General features: G+C 44.4%; 1 protein-coding gene across 3 annotated transcripts in view; it reads left to right on the top strand.

Moving 5' to 3' along the window:
• atxn1a (ataxin 1a) overlaps positions 1–16,443 on the top strand; it is a 99,513-nt gene that overhangs the window by 66,061 nt on the left and 17,009 nt on the right. The window contains exon 1 of one of the 3 annotated variants that reach the window (XM_037093334.1): positions 10,615–11,011. The exons of the other annotated variants lie outside the window; for them this stretch is intronic. The gene's annotated coding sequence lies outside the window, so the exon portion shown is untranslated. Of the gene's footprint in view, positions 1–10,614; positions 11,012–16,443 lie in introns of those variants that run through there. 3 annotated transcript variants of the gene reach the window in all.

Below are 16,443 nucleotides of genomic sequence, written 5' to 3'. Positions count from 1 at the left end.
TGTGGGGGGGTGATAGATAGATAGATTGAAAGAGAGAGAGAGAGAGAGAGAGAGAGAGAGAGAGACGGTGCTATTCTTGGCTGGTTGGGGAAGTCTTGGCTCTCTGGCGTATGGGAAAAGTGCTCTTGGCAAGTCTTGAACCGAGGCATTCCTTTATGCTGTCCTCTTGAAACACTCACACACAGAGGCAAATACACAAACTTGTTTCTGTCACTTTGGAGGGCTTAACCATAACCGCTGCATGCTAAAGCTAACCCTTAAAATAACCGGATATCAAGATTGTACCCTCAGATTTAATGGTTTGCTTTGTGTGAGCAGAACCCACTCTGACTTATGTTAGAAGACACACACACACAAATTCTAAACCTTCTATAGATGACCCTTATTTGGGACCTATCCATCCATCTTCTTTCCCTTATCTGGGGTTGGGTCACGATGGCAGCAAGCTTAGCAGGGTATTCCAGACGTCCCTCTTCTCAGCAATGCTTTCCAGCTCCTCCTGGGGGGGGATCCTGAGGCATTCCCAGGCCAGATGAGACATATAATCCCTACAGTGACTTCAGGGTCTGCTCCAGGATCTCCTCCCAGTTGTTCGTGCCCAGAAAACCTCCAAAGGGAGGCACCCAGGAGGCATCCAAATGAGATGCTCGAACTTCCTCAACTGCCTCATTTAGAGCAGCAGCTCTTCTCTGAGCATGTCTGGATGTCGGAGCTTCTCGCTTTATCTTTAAGGCTGAGCCCTGCCAACCCACGGAGGAAGCTCATTTTGGCCACTTGTGTCCGTGACCTCGTTCTTTGGTTCACTACCTACAGTCATGACCGTAGCTGAGGGTTGTGCATCTCCACTTTCCTGCCACTTGTGCCTGCTACCTTAACAGACATAATGCATTATCTTGCCCCTTTCTCTATCCTTGGAGCTGCAATACATGAGAACAGGACTCTTGTCAAATTCATAGTCAAAACAAATAGGGGGCAGTATATCACATAGCATATCAGTTAGCCGCGCAGCGAGCTGTCAGGATTAGGAGCTCGGATCGCCGGGTGTATGTTGGCATTTACCCTTCTAGCACAGGAACTTTGGGCCGGGATGAAACCGTGATAGCTTGTTAGCATGCTAACTTCAGTAGATATTTTTACAGGGCAATACACAGACATCATAACATCAAAATGGTTATTTTGTCACATTTTGCTGATAAATTATTCTTTTTCAATTTTTTTTTTGCTAAGATTCTTAACTATTGCACCTTTAACCTAATAATGACCCAGTCCATAATGCAGCGACCAGCCAAAATGTCCTCACTTTTCTAAATGTTCTCACAATACAGCATTTGCAAGAACACACACTAGAGGGACTAAAGCTCACGTTTACATGCTTCTTTAGCGTTTCATTCTCTCTCTCTGCTGATCTGTCTCTTTCACACAAACTCACATATGCACAATCAGGCCTGCATACACACAGCAGCACACATACACACGCGTGCTTACTCTCTCTTCTCTCTCTCTCACACACACACACACACACACACACACACACACACACACACACACACACACACACACACACACACACACACACACACACATCCTGACAGGAGTAAGACTAAGTGCAGTCTCAAAAGAGGGAGTTCTGGTAGTACTACATTATGCCTCCAGGCCCAAAGCCAGAGTTTAGTTGTCACTCACTCTCTCTCTCGCACACACACACACACGCACACACACACACACACACACACACACACACACACACACACACACACACACACACACACACAGACACACACGTACAGTACCACAATATCCTCAAATCAATTGCCTAAGGAGTGGGAGGTTGTCTGCATGACTTCTATCAGCTAATAGATCTTGTGCGTCTCTTTCTCCATGTCTCACTCGTTTTGCTCTCCCTCTCTTTTTCTTTGTCCCTCTCACTGCAGTGCCACTAGAAGGTGACATCACTGTCTCTCTCCATCTTTATCCTGCTCCTCCATCATTTTCTTGTTAATTTATCCTGCTCTCCCCCTCTCTCTCTCTCCCTGTCTCCTACTCTGCTCTTTTCATCTGCCCCTCCTTCCCTACTTTGTTCCTCGCACAGTTCCCCTCTCTCTGTCTCCCATCCACCGCAAATCCTTACATAACCGCTGTCAAAATATCATCATGCGCATGGTCTTCCAGGCTAAAATTGGGTGTTGAAATTGTGTCAGGGTCAAAGGGTTTTGTGTTTTGTAAGAATGCATACAACCAAGACAGCCCTGTGTGTGTGTGTTTGTGCGACTGAGATTGCCACATCTTCTAAAACATGTTATTTTCTGTCCATGAGACAGCTGCATGCATGTCGAAAGAGTTTTGAGCTCAAAAAGTGTTCGTTTTTTTTTTTTTTTGGGGGGGGGGGGGGGGGGTAACGGAACACACATACGCACGCACACACACACACACACACACACACACACACACACACACACACACACACACACTCACTGGTCTTTCCTTAGTTCGAAACAGGCCCACCCAGAAAATGTCACTGAGATGGAATTTCCTTTCATCTGTGTTTGTGTGTATATTTGTGTGTGTGTGTGTGCGCATGTGTGTGTGTGTGTGTGTGTGTGTGTGTGTGTGTGTGTGTGTGTGTGTGTGTGTGTGTGTGTGTGTGTGTGTGTGTGCATAAAAAAGGGCAGAAAATAATGATGTTGAAACGAAGTGAAAGAGTAGTCGGACCAGCGTTGAGACGCCTGTGCTGTTAGTCAGTCTGTCTCCCTGCAAAAGTCTCCCTCCGAATCAGTGAAGCTGCTCTCCCTTGACTCCATCACGGACACTCAGAGTGTGCATGTGAATATTTTAACCGTGGCCTCCAAATGCAAGCAGATTAGTTAATTTAGGAGACACTGGGAAGTCTATATTGAATGAAAATCATACATTTTGTTACAGAACTGTGTAATTAAGACACAATTTGAGAAACATGTGTATGAAAGTCTTCTTCAAAGGCTTCTTTCTTTTTTTGGGGGGGGCGGGGGTACAGAAACTGATAGTGGGGAGTAAAAAGTAAAAAACGTGAATATCAATCAACCAAACACCAAATGAATAGGCTAGCGATAATAGGCTACTGCTTTCTTAGTCCTACTGCCACGAAACCTCAAAATCACTTCTCTTCTGCCACCCGTCCCTCACTGAAATTAATGGAGATGGCAAGTCTCTGCACTGCAGTGTGAAAAGGCCTATAGACGAAAGAAAAGAATAATTAAGCATGTGTGCAGATGTAAAATGATTTATTCCCTTGTTTATTTTGTGTTGTAAACATCGTCCCTTTGCTAACAGAGCTTAGACAGCGCAGGCTTCATTCTGTAGAAATTGCCCAATTGACCAGAGCCATTTTCCCCTCTGGGAGTCAGGCAGCAATCAACATGATTATATATTTTAATATTGTCTAGAGTGAATGGACATGCATGAGTTTGTGTGTGTTTTTTTTATTCAAAGCTTATTGTCGTGTACAGCATGCAGCTCCTGTCCTCTGGAGAAGACACTGCTGGGGCAGCATGCAGACACCTGTGGAGTGTGTGTTATGCGTGTGGGCGTGTGGCTGTGGAATTTGTTTGTTTGGATGACGGCTGAGTTCTGTATAGCTTGCGGTGTGTGCAGAGTGTGTGTGCGCTTGTGTCCTGTCGAGTCTCGGGGGGGGGGGTTGCGATGTGTGTTTGTGTAGAGCAGTGGAGGCCTTTGATGATCTGTGAGTGTCTGCGTGCTGCTCAACCAGTGCTGCTGCCTGTGTGACATTTTTGTCCTCTGAAAAGGTGGAACACATTATTCACCGACAAGGACACACGCCGAGCAGTCACACACCCCTCCTTCACGCACACAATGCCCACCGCCGTGGCCGTTCATGCCAATTAGTGCCAGTCTGCCTGCCTATGTCCATTACAGCCAGGGCAGTTCACCTTCAGCGCACACCAAAGTAGGGTTCCATGTCCTAGATGTGGCCACGTGCAGGATCCATCAAGTGGGGGGAAAAAAAAAAAACAGTGTTTGTTCTTTTTCTTCCATTCTAATGTGCAGGTAAATGCAGCAGAATTCATCCACAGTTGTGTGCGTTATATATTTGTCTCCACAGGCGTGCACAGGCCTGTTTAGCGCCGTGCTCCCTGCCGCCCCTGAGAGTCGCACATCCCACACTTGTCTGTCCGTCCTCAGCCACAGAAATGATCGCGCTTACAGTCCGATTGGCTGCTTGTATTTCTCACCATGGCCCACTCAAGTTAAAAGATCACGGGAGCACGGAGATGAGGTGTGACAGACATTAAAGAATTTTTGTTTTAAATCAGCAAGAAATGGATGAAAAATCCATTTAAAAGAATAGCTTGTTCTATCAGTATCTGACAAGCTAGTGTACGGGCGAATTGCATTCTAAAGCTTCTTTATGGACATCATTTTACAGTGGGGGTCATACTTTGCTCATTAAAGGTATGAGATGTAAAACTATAAAAAAAATCCCGACAAGAACAAGAAATATAGCTGTTAAAAGTTGAAAGCAAAGATACCTAACTTTACCTCAGACAAAATATTCCGTTTGAATAATAAAATGAAGCTATATTCACACAAAAATCAAACATATTGTCATTGGTTCTGGTTTAAAGGTGCACCGCACAACTTTTTTCAGAATAGTAGTTTGCAAGACCCAAATCTGTGTCGATTTAGCTTGATTTAGCTCAGGAAGCTACTAGAACCATTGCTTAAAAATGCTAGAGCCTAAAACTTAAGTTTGCCTGTGCAAAATATGAAATCTCTTTAAGATACTAAACTTCCTGTTTGGAGGAGAGCATTGTTGTAGTTTTTTTTTACATTCACTTGAAATAACCAATCAAAAAGCCACATTAGGGTAGTGGCCTATTTTCCGCGCCCATAAATGCTAATTGATCTATCATCGTTACTAATGAAAACCGACTTGCAACATCTCCATATGCCACTTTTCCAATTTCTTTTCATTTTGTCAAGCTCTCATGCTGGAGCACCGGACAAAGCGGTGATAGTTGTGTGGGATGAATGAATGAGCGGATGGTGTAACGATGAATGGGGTTTGAATTACGTTCATCTGTCCCCCTTTTTCTCTCAATCCTCTTTTCTGCCTTTTTTACTTTTCTCTTTTCTCTCAGCGGCTGCTTCCCCTCCCACATTTCTCTCTTACTCCCTTTTGTGCTGCAGCAGCAGCACACATTCTCCGAACAGGATTATATATTGTCTTTGAAATAATATTTGGGGTGTTTATGTCTGTGTTTGCCCTTGAATGAGTGTGTTGGACATTTGCCTGCATATTTGTGCGTCTGAATGTCTGTGATGACTGCTTTTGTTTGTGTGCGTGTGTGTGTGTGGGTGTGTGCATTCTTGGACTTGTGTGAAATTGAAAGAGCGAGACAGCATCGGCTGGTGTTTGCACATGTGCACGTCTGAAGGCATGTTTTATATTTACGCATTTGTGCGTCTGCATGTGAGTGTGTGTGTGTGTGTGTGTGTGTGTGTGTGTGTGTGTGTGTGTGTGTGTGTACTCAGTAGGATTATACAGCAATAGAGGAGCTTAGCAGTGATTTGCCCATCCATTCCAGTCCCTCCCTAATCCTGCACTCACACACACATGCATACTTCTTTGTGTGTGTGACTAGCAGGGATCTAATAGTGTGTGTGGATTAGTTAGGTTTGTGAATGGGATGTGGCTTGGGCTGAAGTAGTGCACTACACTGCCAGCAAGTTAACACAACTCTGGCAGAGGGTTTGTGAGAAAAGATGAAGGATACGGACGGGAAGTGGAAGATATTTGTGGAGAGAATGTGTGTGTGTGTGTGTGTGTTTGTGTTTGTGTGTGTGTGAATGCCTTGCGGTTCAGAGGGCACTGTTTACACGATTACGTAATGATTACAAAAGGTTACGAATAATAGATTAAGAGCAGAACATGGGTATGATGTGATTAAGATGTTGGGATAAGGGCGTGCCTTTCGTGAAAGCCAGCCTCGCAGTGATCGTTTGCATGGGTGTGTTCGGTGTGTGACCATTAGATGGCTCTGCACCTGCTGTCTCACAATCTCCCGCATGCACACACACACACACACACACACACACACACACACACACACACACACACAAAGTCACACTCACACACAGAGACAGATGGAAGGACACAGATAAACAAGAGAGCCGAGACTTTCGCCGTCAGAGAAGAAAGATGGGACGGATGGGTAAAGAGAGTGTAGGGGAAGGGGTGGAGGTGGAGCTGGCTGGTGGTGGAGGTGAGGGGGGTGGAGGGTTACTGTTGTCATAACCACAGTGTGTGTGAAGTTTGCGGGGGCGAGTGAGAGAGTCTGCTGTATGTGTGGGTGAGAGGGAAGAAAAGTCTGTGATATGTATATAAGTGTGTGTGTGTGTATATATAGAAGCCTTTCATCAGTTTCCTTAGTGACTGGCGCTGGCTGCGAGTGTTCTCCACTCCGCCAGAAGACAGAAGAAATGAAAGGAGAGGAGAGTAGAGCCGTGTTTGATGAGGAATATTGTACTATTGACTAATTGTACGTCTTCACAGGAGCCGACATTTCTACGCTTCCCATTCACGGTAAAGTAAAATCATCTCAGTTGTTTTTGTGTAGCCAAAAAAATCACAATCATATTACCTCCGTGGGCTTCACAATCTGCAACGTGAACAACATCCTCTGTCCTTAGACCCTCGATCTCGAGTGAAGATAAACGTGTCATATTGGAAAAAAGAAAATCCCTTAACATGAAAAAAGGTACAACTACATCACAGTCGACTGAGCAGGTCAAGCCATCGACAGGTGGTGCCCGAGTCAGTGGCTTATTTTTGCCAAAAAAGCATTTTATTTCAACTATTTTATTTTTTGTACTATAAGAGAAAGTTTCCAGATGGGCCGCCATGTAGGTCTGATTTGAAAATCCCAAAGCCGACAGCCCACGAGTGGCATTTGATCAGGTGCAGGCAGCAAGTGTGTGTGTTTGAGCCCTCCTGTCTAAAAACACTCCTGTGGATATGTACCATGAGTTAGTTAATGAGTTAATGAATTTCACTTAATCGATCCTGGCAAATTCAAATAGACATGATGATATCAGTCAAGTGTATTGAATGATAAAGGAGTTCAAATTCGATATAAGCATTGGGTCAAGACCTCAAAAATAGGGAGGATTCAGAAACCAGCGTGAGAAAAAAAATTACTTTCTAAGACTTTGTTTCCAGCATTCTGATGACTTTCAAAGAAAGAGCATAACAACATTAGGAGTGAAGTACAAGGGCATTTTTCTGTTAAATGCTCTTAATTGTACTGTAAATTCTCAGGAAAGAATAGGCCTATAGAATAATTCACTCCTTTGGCGTGAACTAACCCTATTCATCAATTTTCTTTCATCCATTCATTCATTCATTCATTTTTGTTCTGCTCCTCAAACAGCCTGTCCATGGCACTGCCATCTGTGGCCATCTACAAATAGTCATTGCAGTTAAAATTGCAGTCGCAATTGCTCTGCAGCCCGTACCGCTGTCCTAAAGGGAGCATCGTGTGGAGTTCTCTTAGTACTCACCACTTCTCACCCTTTCTCTCGCCTCCTGATGAGTAAGAGGCACAAGCGAAAATGTGAAAATATATAATAAGCAGGGAGCAACACAGACCCCAGAAGGAAACCAGGTGGAGGCGATGATAAACAAAATTATCCCAAAAGATTAGGGCTAGAGTACATCTATGATGGTGGCCGTTCAGATGGCACTTTGATTATTTACACATGACACGAGCTGTTGACTAAGTGCTGTGGCATTGTATTTACGTCTGCATCTGCTTAGTGGGCCATCGCTAAATTATAAGCATAATAATAATGATTTTCTGCACTAAGGTAAGGTGAGGATTTGTTTTCAGTGGCTGGTGTTTATCTCATACAGATACTCAATATGTTTTTACATACAACAGTATACATATAAGGGAAAAAAAACAAGCATGTCCATGTTCTTCTCCAGCTGTATTAAGTAACTAAGAGACTCTGTGCTTTCGTCTATTTCACATAAATTCCATCAGTCATAGAGTAGAGGTGTAAATTATGAGGAGGTGACAAGTTTATGCAGAGATTATTAAGCATTGGAACAATAAAATAAGGATTTTGCAGTAGGAGTGACACTTGATATTGGCAAGTTATGATCAAGTGGTGACATTTGAGATATTTTCATAGTTTCTATTTCTGTTACCCTCCAACCAAAACAGGGTCCTGGGTTGAAGTGGTTATACAGCGGAGAAAATGTGATATTTATGCGGGTCGAAGGTATGGGTTTGTTGTTGGAAGGTGGAAGTTTGTGTGTTTTCAGAAAACGATCGAGAGAAACAGAGACGGGCCAGGCGAACAAAGACATTCGTGGAGACAAAAACTAAAATAACCATTCAAAAAATATGTGCAGTCTCTCACGATTGATTTTCCTCTTTTCTCGACTCTTTGTGCTTGTTCTTTACGCCCACTTTCTTCCTTTTTTTTTTTTTCTTTTTCTCGCTCTCACACTGCTTTCACTCGGCGGCAGATTGTAAACAAACCCACACAAATGAATTATGATTAAATTCTGAGGGGCTCCAATTAGCTGCCAAGGCAACAGGTGAGGTTTTTCTCTCTGCGCCGTTGAGGTCACCAGACAAAACAGAAGCAACTGTGAAACAGCTGAGTCTCGTCTGGTTTTTCTCTCAGTCTCCGCTGACTGCAATAAAGTTTTCTTTTGAATCAGATCACTTTCTTTTCTAACTCTGCGTTGAAGAGTGAAGCAAAGGTTTGTTTGCAATATGTACAAGACAAACTGGTGAGAAGAGACACGCTTGGGTAATGTTATAATTTCCAAAAGTAGGTGGTTGCATTTCCAAACAGGAAGGAAATGTTGTGATTTTTTGGGGCACAGCGCTATGACAAATCAGGAACTATATCTTCAACAACAACAATAACAAGCAACATCAGAACAGTTTCGGAAATAAGTGCGCAGAAAAGGACACCAACATGGTGTTTGAGATGGGAATCATCATCAGCATCGTACACTGTACACTACCTGATTTACACATTCAAAAATGCCAGAGCTGCAGGGTGCTTATCACCAAAAATGCCTCCCAAAATAAAATTTAAAAAATGTGCAGAAAAGAACTCTCAGATTACCACTTTTTAATCCTCTTACCCGGCCGAGCCTCTCCGGGCTCCTTCTGTATGTTCTTTTCGTCCTCTTCACCACATCGAAAGCAAACTTTTGCAAAAGGCCTCCTGCCTCGCAATAGTTAAACTCTCCATGAATATCCAATGTTGAACAGCCAGGGCTGATATCGTGCTGACAGGAAGGCCGACTAACACAAACAGGATGTGCGTTTTGGTGCATGTTTAGAACGTTTGAGTCCTGTGGGAATCATTACAAGACCGCACATGCGCGCGCGCGTGTGTGTGTGTATGTGCGTGTGTGTGTTAACATCTCACGAGCGAGTGCTCACTTCTTCCCTGTGCGTGCTACATCTCTTAGCATTGAGGAGCACATTTCATCTATATTTACTTTCAAATGGTCTTTTAACTAGGTCAGCTAACTAACGGAAATAGACTGCTGTACACTGTCAGTGAGGGGATCAGTTGTGACATCTAGTGGTGGAAAATGGGACATGCAGCCTGAGCGTGACACCTACTGTACAGTACTATATCTCCAAAAAAGGGGGGGAGCATACAGTAGGTTGTGGTTCTGATGTTGCTTTTGTTTGCATATCATATACAGTTAGTGTATTTATAGGAATTGGGGTATGTCTGACTTTATGTATGGACATGTGTAACAATGATCCATGTAATCCTGACATGATTTGTGTTACATTTACCAAAAAAAGATGCCAGACACTCTGTGTTTCCGGCTTCTCAAGTGTGAGGATTTGCTGCCTTTTTCTGATGTTTTGTAACATTTTTGAATTGACCATCTTTTCTTTGAGACTGTCGGTAAGATAAAACAAACAAGTTGAGTAACGTCGCCTTGTGCCTCAGGGAAACTGTGGCTGACGTCTTATAGATCCCGATTGATCGATAAATTGAGATAAAAAGCGACAGATTAGTTGTCGTCCCAGCCCTCGAAACACATGCATATCTGTGTGTGTACTGGAGTTGCCCATGTGTCACCCTTTCATGTACTCTCTCTCTCTCTCGCTCTAATCTCTACTCCTCACTCACTCCCTCCCTCCCTCTTTATCTCTCCCACACTCCCCCTCTCTGCCCTTCTCACTGAAACAACCTCCCACCCTCTCCCTCCCTCTCCTCTCTCTCGTTCTCTTTCGCTGCTTGTAAGCGGTCTCTGGGCGTGCAGCCAGCTGGCGTGTGTGTGTTTTTTGAATGAATACCTGATGAAGTTGGCCGAGCGAACCGTGGGAGGGGCCCTGTGTGTGTGTGTGTGTGCGTGTGTGTGTGTAGGGCAGACAGTGTGAGAGCTCTGGCTCGCGTTCAGCCCCTTGCATAATACACGTTGGAGCTCTGCATGCGGGACTCCCTCCCTGTGGGCGTGTGCAAGTGTGTGCTACCAATTTCGTGTGTGGTTGTGTGTGTGTATTGTGTGTGTGTGTGTGAGATCACCTGAGTGCTGTGCATCAGCGGTAGTGAGGGAGCTTCCTGCCTCGCTGTCAAGATTTAGGAGAGGACTTTTGGCTGTGTGTGTTTGTGTGTGTGTGTGTGTGTGTGTGTGTGTGTGTGTGTGTGTGTGGTGGGGGGGGGGAGTGAGAAAGGCAGGGAGCAGTTTGTAGCACAAGTACCCTGAATCTGTTCGGGATTTTCAGCCCGAGGAGGAGAGAAAGAGACAGACAGAGAGAGGGAGAGAGACAGAGAGAGAGGGAGAGAGGGAGAGAGACAGAGAGAGAGGGAGAGAGAGAGAAAGAGAGAGAGAGAGAGACTCAGGGTGCCGTACAAGGGACACGGCAGAAGAGAGAGAGAGGAGGAGAAGTTAAGGGAGGAGAGGAATGAGAGGGGGAGAGGGAGCATGCTGCAGAAGTGGGCTACTCCTGCTACCCTGGTAAGTACACTTCACGCAGTTTTGCGCTCGTCCTGAATGAAGTGTGTGTGCGGAGATGAGAGAGAGAGGGAGTCGGCGTGTGTGTGTGTGTGTGCGTGTGTGTGTGTGTCCCGAACGCTTTTCTTGTTGTATCACAGTATGTCGTTTGTTAGTGCGTACTGCGTCTGCCCTAGTTTTTCCTGTACAATCGTCGTCACTTGTTTCTCCCGTTCCTCCTGAAGTGTATCCCCCTCTCTGCCTCTTCGCTCTCTCCTCTCCTCACACATTTCTCTCATTCCTTGCTTCCCATTGGCTCCTTTCTTTCTCAGGCTCTCCCTGACTGTGTGTCTGTGTGTCTACCCCCCCACCCCTCTTCCCCCTCCGCCCGCCCCAACCTCAGGGTTGTCGAGGGGTGAGAAAGTGCAAGTCATGCAACGCTGCTTAAGTGTTTGTTTTCTGAAAGAGACTCTCTCTTTTTTTCTCACAGTCGTTTGTGTCTCTCCATCGCCGTCTCTCTTTGTTTGTGTAACTCTTAGCTCTTGCTTCTCTTTTCCTTCCTTTGCCCTCCCTCCCTCCCTCCCTCCCTCTTCCCTTCCCCTTGCTTCTCCAACTCTCTGTCTCCATCTGTCCTCCATTACTCCCTCACTATCTGACCATACTCCTGTGTGTGTGTGTGTGTTTGTTGTTGTTTGTGTGTAATCACTAGTGGAGAGTGGCAGCCTTGTCAGAGTTCCCAGTCTGGCGAAGGGCCCCGTGACGTGCACGCGCGTGTGCGCACATATGCAAACACACACCCACACTAATGAAGAAGCACATAGGCGGAGAGCTACAGAGGGGACGTAGAGGAAGAAATAGAGAAGTGGAGAGAGACAGAGAAGTACAAGCCTGCAGCAACACTGTACTTTCCAGCTGGACTATATTTAGCAGTGAGATAACACATCACGTTGGACTTATCCCTTTGATCATGATTATGATTATGACTGGGCAATCACGCACACACAGTCCCACACACACACACACACACACACACACACACACACACACACACACTCACACACACACACACACTCACACAGACACACTCAAATACAACAGACATATGTAGCCCACACACATCCATTTCTATGCCCCCCAGCGACAGTGACAGCCGCGGCCAGAGGCATTATGTTTTCAGGCTGTCCTTACCGTTCTCGTGAGCGCGATATCTCAAGAAACGCCTCGAGGGAATTTCTTTAAATTTGGCGCACACCTCATCTTGGATGGACTGATTAGATTTTGGTGGTCAAAGGTCAAGGTAGCTGTGACTCTCGGGGAAAAAAAAAAAGAGTTTTGGCCATAACTCACACAAACACTTAATAGGTGACAACATTTTATATCCAAAAGGTCAAAGGTCAAAGGGACATCATGACGTTCGGCAGAAACTCTGGCCAGATACTTTGGGCGGATACTGAACTGGTCCACCTTTAAACTTTGGCGATTGCAGAGATCTTTTCTGCTGCCGGGTTGAACGTGTGTCAAGTGTCCATGTAGCTTCCTCGTGTTCTTTATGGGCCAAGCATGCAAACACACACTAGCAATGTAGCAATTTTTACAGTTTTTTGTTGCTCTTAATGAACTTAGACAGACAGCAACAGACCACTGTGCTAAGAATATGTCTTATGAAGGTCCTTGGGGCAGATACAAAAAAATGTTCATGAATTTGAAAAGGAACTGATATCTGACATTTTGACATTTTTATCTGACAACTGTTGGAAACAACCATAACGACAATATTGTTAGCCATACTATTGTAGCACTTGCACCTATGACCACAAAGCACTCCACTGCCGCTTGAGTAAACTAAAAGGATTTATAAATTATAGATTGACATATAATTTAAACGAAGCAATTAGAGTGTATGTGGTTTTGATGTGTATTACTGTAACATGTTGTTTTTTTATATACATAATTGATACATGAAAGATCAGTTAAATCTCCCTGCAGGGTTTTAAACATCACTGTGAGTATTTCGCATTTATCGTGCGAAAGAAAGAAAAATAAGTCTACTATATGTACCTGTGTGTGGGCGTGTGTGAAAGGAATAAAAGGGTGACATAGCCCACACACACACTCTCTGTTTTGACCGTAGAAGGACAATAGTATAGTGCGTGAGTGAATGATTCAGGTTACTGACTCACACACACACACACACACAGACTTGGTGAGGCGGATCATTGTGTTTGTGAATGTGTGTGTGGGTGTGTGTGTGTGAGACTAAAACACATGGAGGACAGACGGCTTGGGTTACAGGTCATCTGATATCCACTCACATTCACTCACTCGCTCACACACACACACACATTCACACACACACACACACACACACACACACACAGAGGCACGTACACGCTGCAAACTCAGCACGATTCAGGTGACAGCTTTTTAGTGAATGTGTGTTTGAGTGTCAGTTTCAGTGAAGCAATGCTCTCTCTCTTTTTGCAATGTAGGTCAGTTGAGCTCGCCTCTCTTTCTCTCTCTCCCATGTGACTTTCTCCTCACTCTCAAACCTCCATTCTCCCTTCTTCCTCACTGTCCGGCCCCTCTGTATCCCTCCCTCAAGTCCCTTTGTCAATTCTCCTCTGCGCTAATTGTTGCTGCTGCTGTTCTATTCTTCGAAATACTGAAGTTTCCCAGCCTGTGTGCCGGAAGGGGTTAATAAGGAGGGAATGTAGTGGAGTCTCAGCGGAGGGGTTTAGAGTGAGATTGAGTCTTTTTCACTTCTTTCTTTCTTTTTTACTCTCTGACACTTCAGCTCAAAGTAGAAGAAAAGGGACCCAAGCCAAACTCAATAATTGTATGTATGTATCTCCCCTTTATTTGTGTTAAATCTGCTCTAATGACTCAGTAAACTCAGTAGACTCAGTACTCAGTGGGATGCATAACTCAGGCCCAACAGCCTTTAATTCGTTCAGGCCTAATCCAATATCAAATAAAACATATTTAAATCTGCTAGATCCAGAGTTTTATTTGGGTCTGCATCAAATCGCACTGAGTCATAGATGCCAGCCACCTAAGTACACCGGATTTATCTCGTCAAGATTTATGCTTTATTCCCTGAGAAATGACAAAAAAACGTTCAACACTGCAACGTTAAAGAAAATGATCGATTTGGATCTGCACCAAAAGTAAAAGGGTTCTCTTCAGTGCCAGGACCCATCCTCCATGCGAGTTCTTTGCAAATCCATTCAATAGTTTATGTGAAATCCTGATGACAAACCGGCCAACCAAACGAACCAACATATCCTCCTTGATGGAGGTAATTATCGGAGAATGTTTGCCTCTTTCACTTTTTTCCTTATCAGTGTTGCCTCCATTCACAGCACACAGCTGTTCTAAAATCCCACTGTAGCTGACTGCCCAGCACCAAACAGCTGGCAGAAAAATGAGCCACAAAAAAAAAAAAAAGTCAGATATTTCCTTCAGGATTTGGTGTGGTGAAAGGGTGAATGGTGACTCTGTCTTTATCACTTACTTACTGTAAGGCATAGGATCACAGTGTTGTATACTTGCCTACTTAAGCATGTAACATTGGTGGGTTTTGTTGTTTGTTGGCACCTACATTACGTCTGACAGACTGTCACAGACATGTACGAGAGTGGTGTTGCACTGAGAAACTGTGGAGGGCGCCAAATCGCACAAACTGCCAATATAATGTTGCTCTAAGGCTCAAGTTCCTATATATTGTATCATTTGAGGTCCCCGTCTTATAGATCACCAGCCAAGCAAGATGACAAAACACTTTTATTCTAGCAGTTGTCAGTAGGTGATTTGTTCATTTTTATTTGGTGATGGTTATAAAAGCTACAACTGTTTCCTCTGAGATATTGTGTTACAAGGATGACTTTGTTCTTGTGTGTATTTTCAGCAGCACATTGACACAATGACAACAGCACAATGACTATAGAAATATTATAGTAATACGATTAGTGAGATAATTATAGAGGCAGCAGTGTGTCTCTGGGAACCTCTTGATCTCCCACCAACTCTACGTTTCTACTCATCACTTTGATCATGAAGGTGACACTACACCATAGGCTACAGTATATATGATATGATATGATATGTTGCTTGCCTTACCACGCTTCCTACGCATTCTGTCTGTCACAGTGGTACATTGCATCCCATTGCACAATTGCATATAGTATGTGTACCGGGAGAGTATTCCTCCTGGTGCTCTCAGAAACCTTTTTCACAAGCCAGAGTTATACAAGTGACGCTCTGAAGATAAAAGCCCTCATGGATGGCAGCATGAAGAGATCTGCCGCAGAATGTACACTGTCAGTGTTTGATGTGACAGCTGATATGAAATGTCTCTAATCTGAGAGCTCTCAGACACATAATGCTCCTCTTATCTCGAAGTTTTTCGTTTGAGCGAGGGCTTGTTGAATATCCGTCCATACTGTTATATGCCACGGCGCAGACAGTACAGCTATTGAGATGTGGTACAGTAGAGAGACACGGAGGAGATTAATGTGAGACAAGAGGCAGAGACATTAGTAGACAGACGATTAGGAACATAAAACCATTAGATGGAAGAATGATAATTGAGAACAAAGTTATGAAGAAGGAGAAGTGGGCCGGCTGAGGCAGGAGAGGAGAGGAGTGGAGTGGAGGTAGAGGAGGGAGAGGCGGAGAAGATTGCATCTCAGTGCTAAAACCTCACCGATCAACAGTACCTCTCAGCACACCTCTGAGTCATTCCTGCTTGATTGAACAGATGGTGCGCGCTTGAGAATGTGTGCGCGTGCGCTCACTACCATAACACACTGTGTGTGTGTGTATTTGTGTGTGAGCGCGCACGGGGGACTCTTGTACTATATGTGCATGTGAATTTGCATGTGTGTTTACTCCTACGCCTGTCTCTGCAGTTGTGTATAGTAGCACTGCGACACTTCTTAAATCACGGGAATGTGCGTGAGATGCAAGATGTCCCTCGTCCTACAGAACACACACACACTAACACACTGTGGGTGCACTTAGTGTCTCTCTGCAGGAATTATTGAATGAGCCTTCGGAGGTTGACCCCATCATTCTGGTTGAAGGATTAAATCTTTTGTGGCTTTGCATCTACAGAGATCAGAGGGTCGGAGTCGTCTCCAAAAGAGGCAGTGTTATGAAGTCTAGCATGAGTTCAGTCAGCAACAATTGCAGTTTTACATTCAATGATGTTACCAAACCAAAGTGTTCCATTCTGCGCCAAGTCTACAGACTCCCTGTATTTCCAAATGTCCAATAATAAGTGCTTCAATCTAGTGCAATGATGTCACGCAAGAGGTTTTCATTATGTCAAGTTTGAAGATGACTTGCCGGCTAGAGAGAGCGAAGGTGGAGGCCACATCAAGCACAGTTCCATTTCTTCTTCTTTAACAGATAAAAAATATCATGAAATAAACCTGGATGAAGGTGAATTTCCA

The sequence above is a fragment of the Acanthopagrus latus genome, chromosome 3 (assembly GCF_904848185.1).
Source record: "Acanthopagrus latus isolate v.2019 chromosome 3, fAcaLat1.1, whole genome shotgun sequence".
Classification (NCBI taxonomy): Eukaryota; Metazoa; Chordata; class Actinopteri; order Spariformes; family Sparidae; genus Acanthopagrus; species Acanthopagrus latus.
This window is presented reverse-complemented; position numbering and strand designations above follow the sequence as displayed.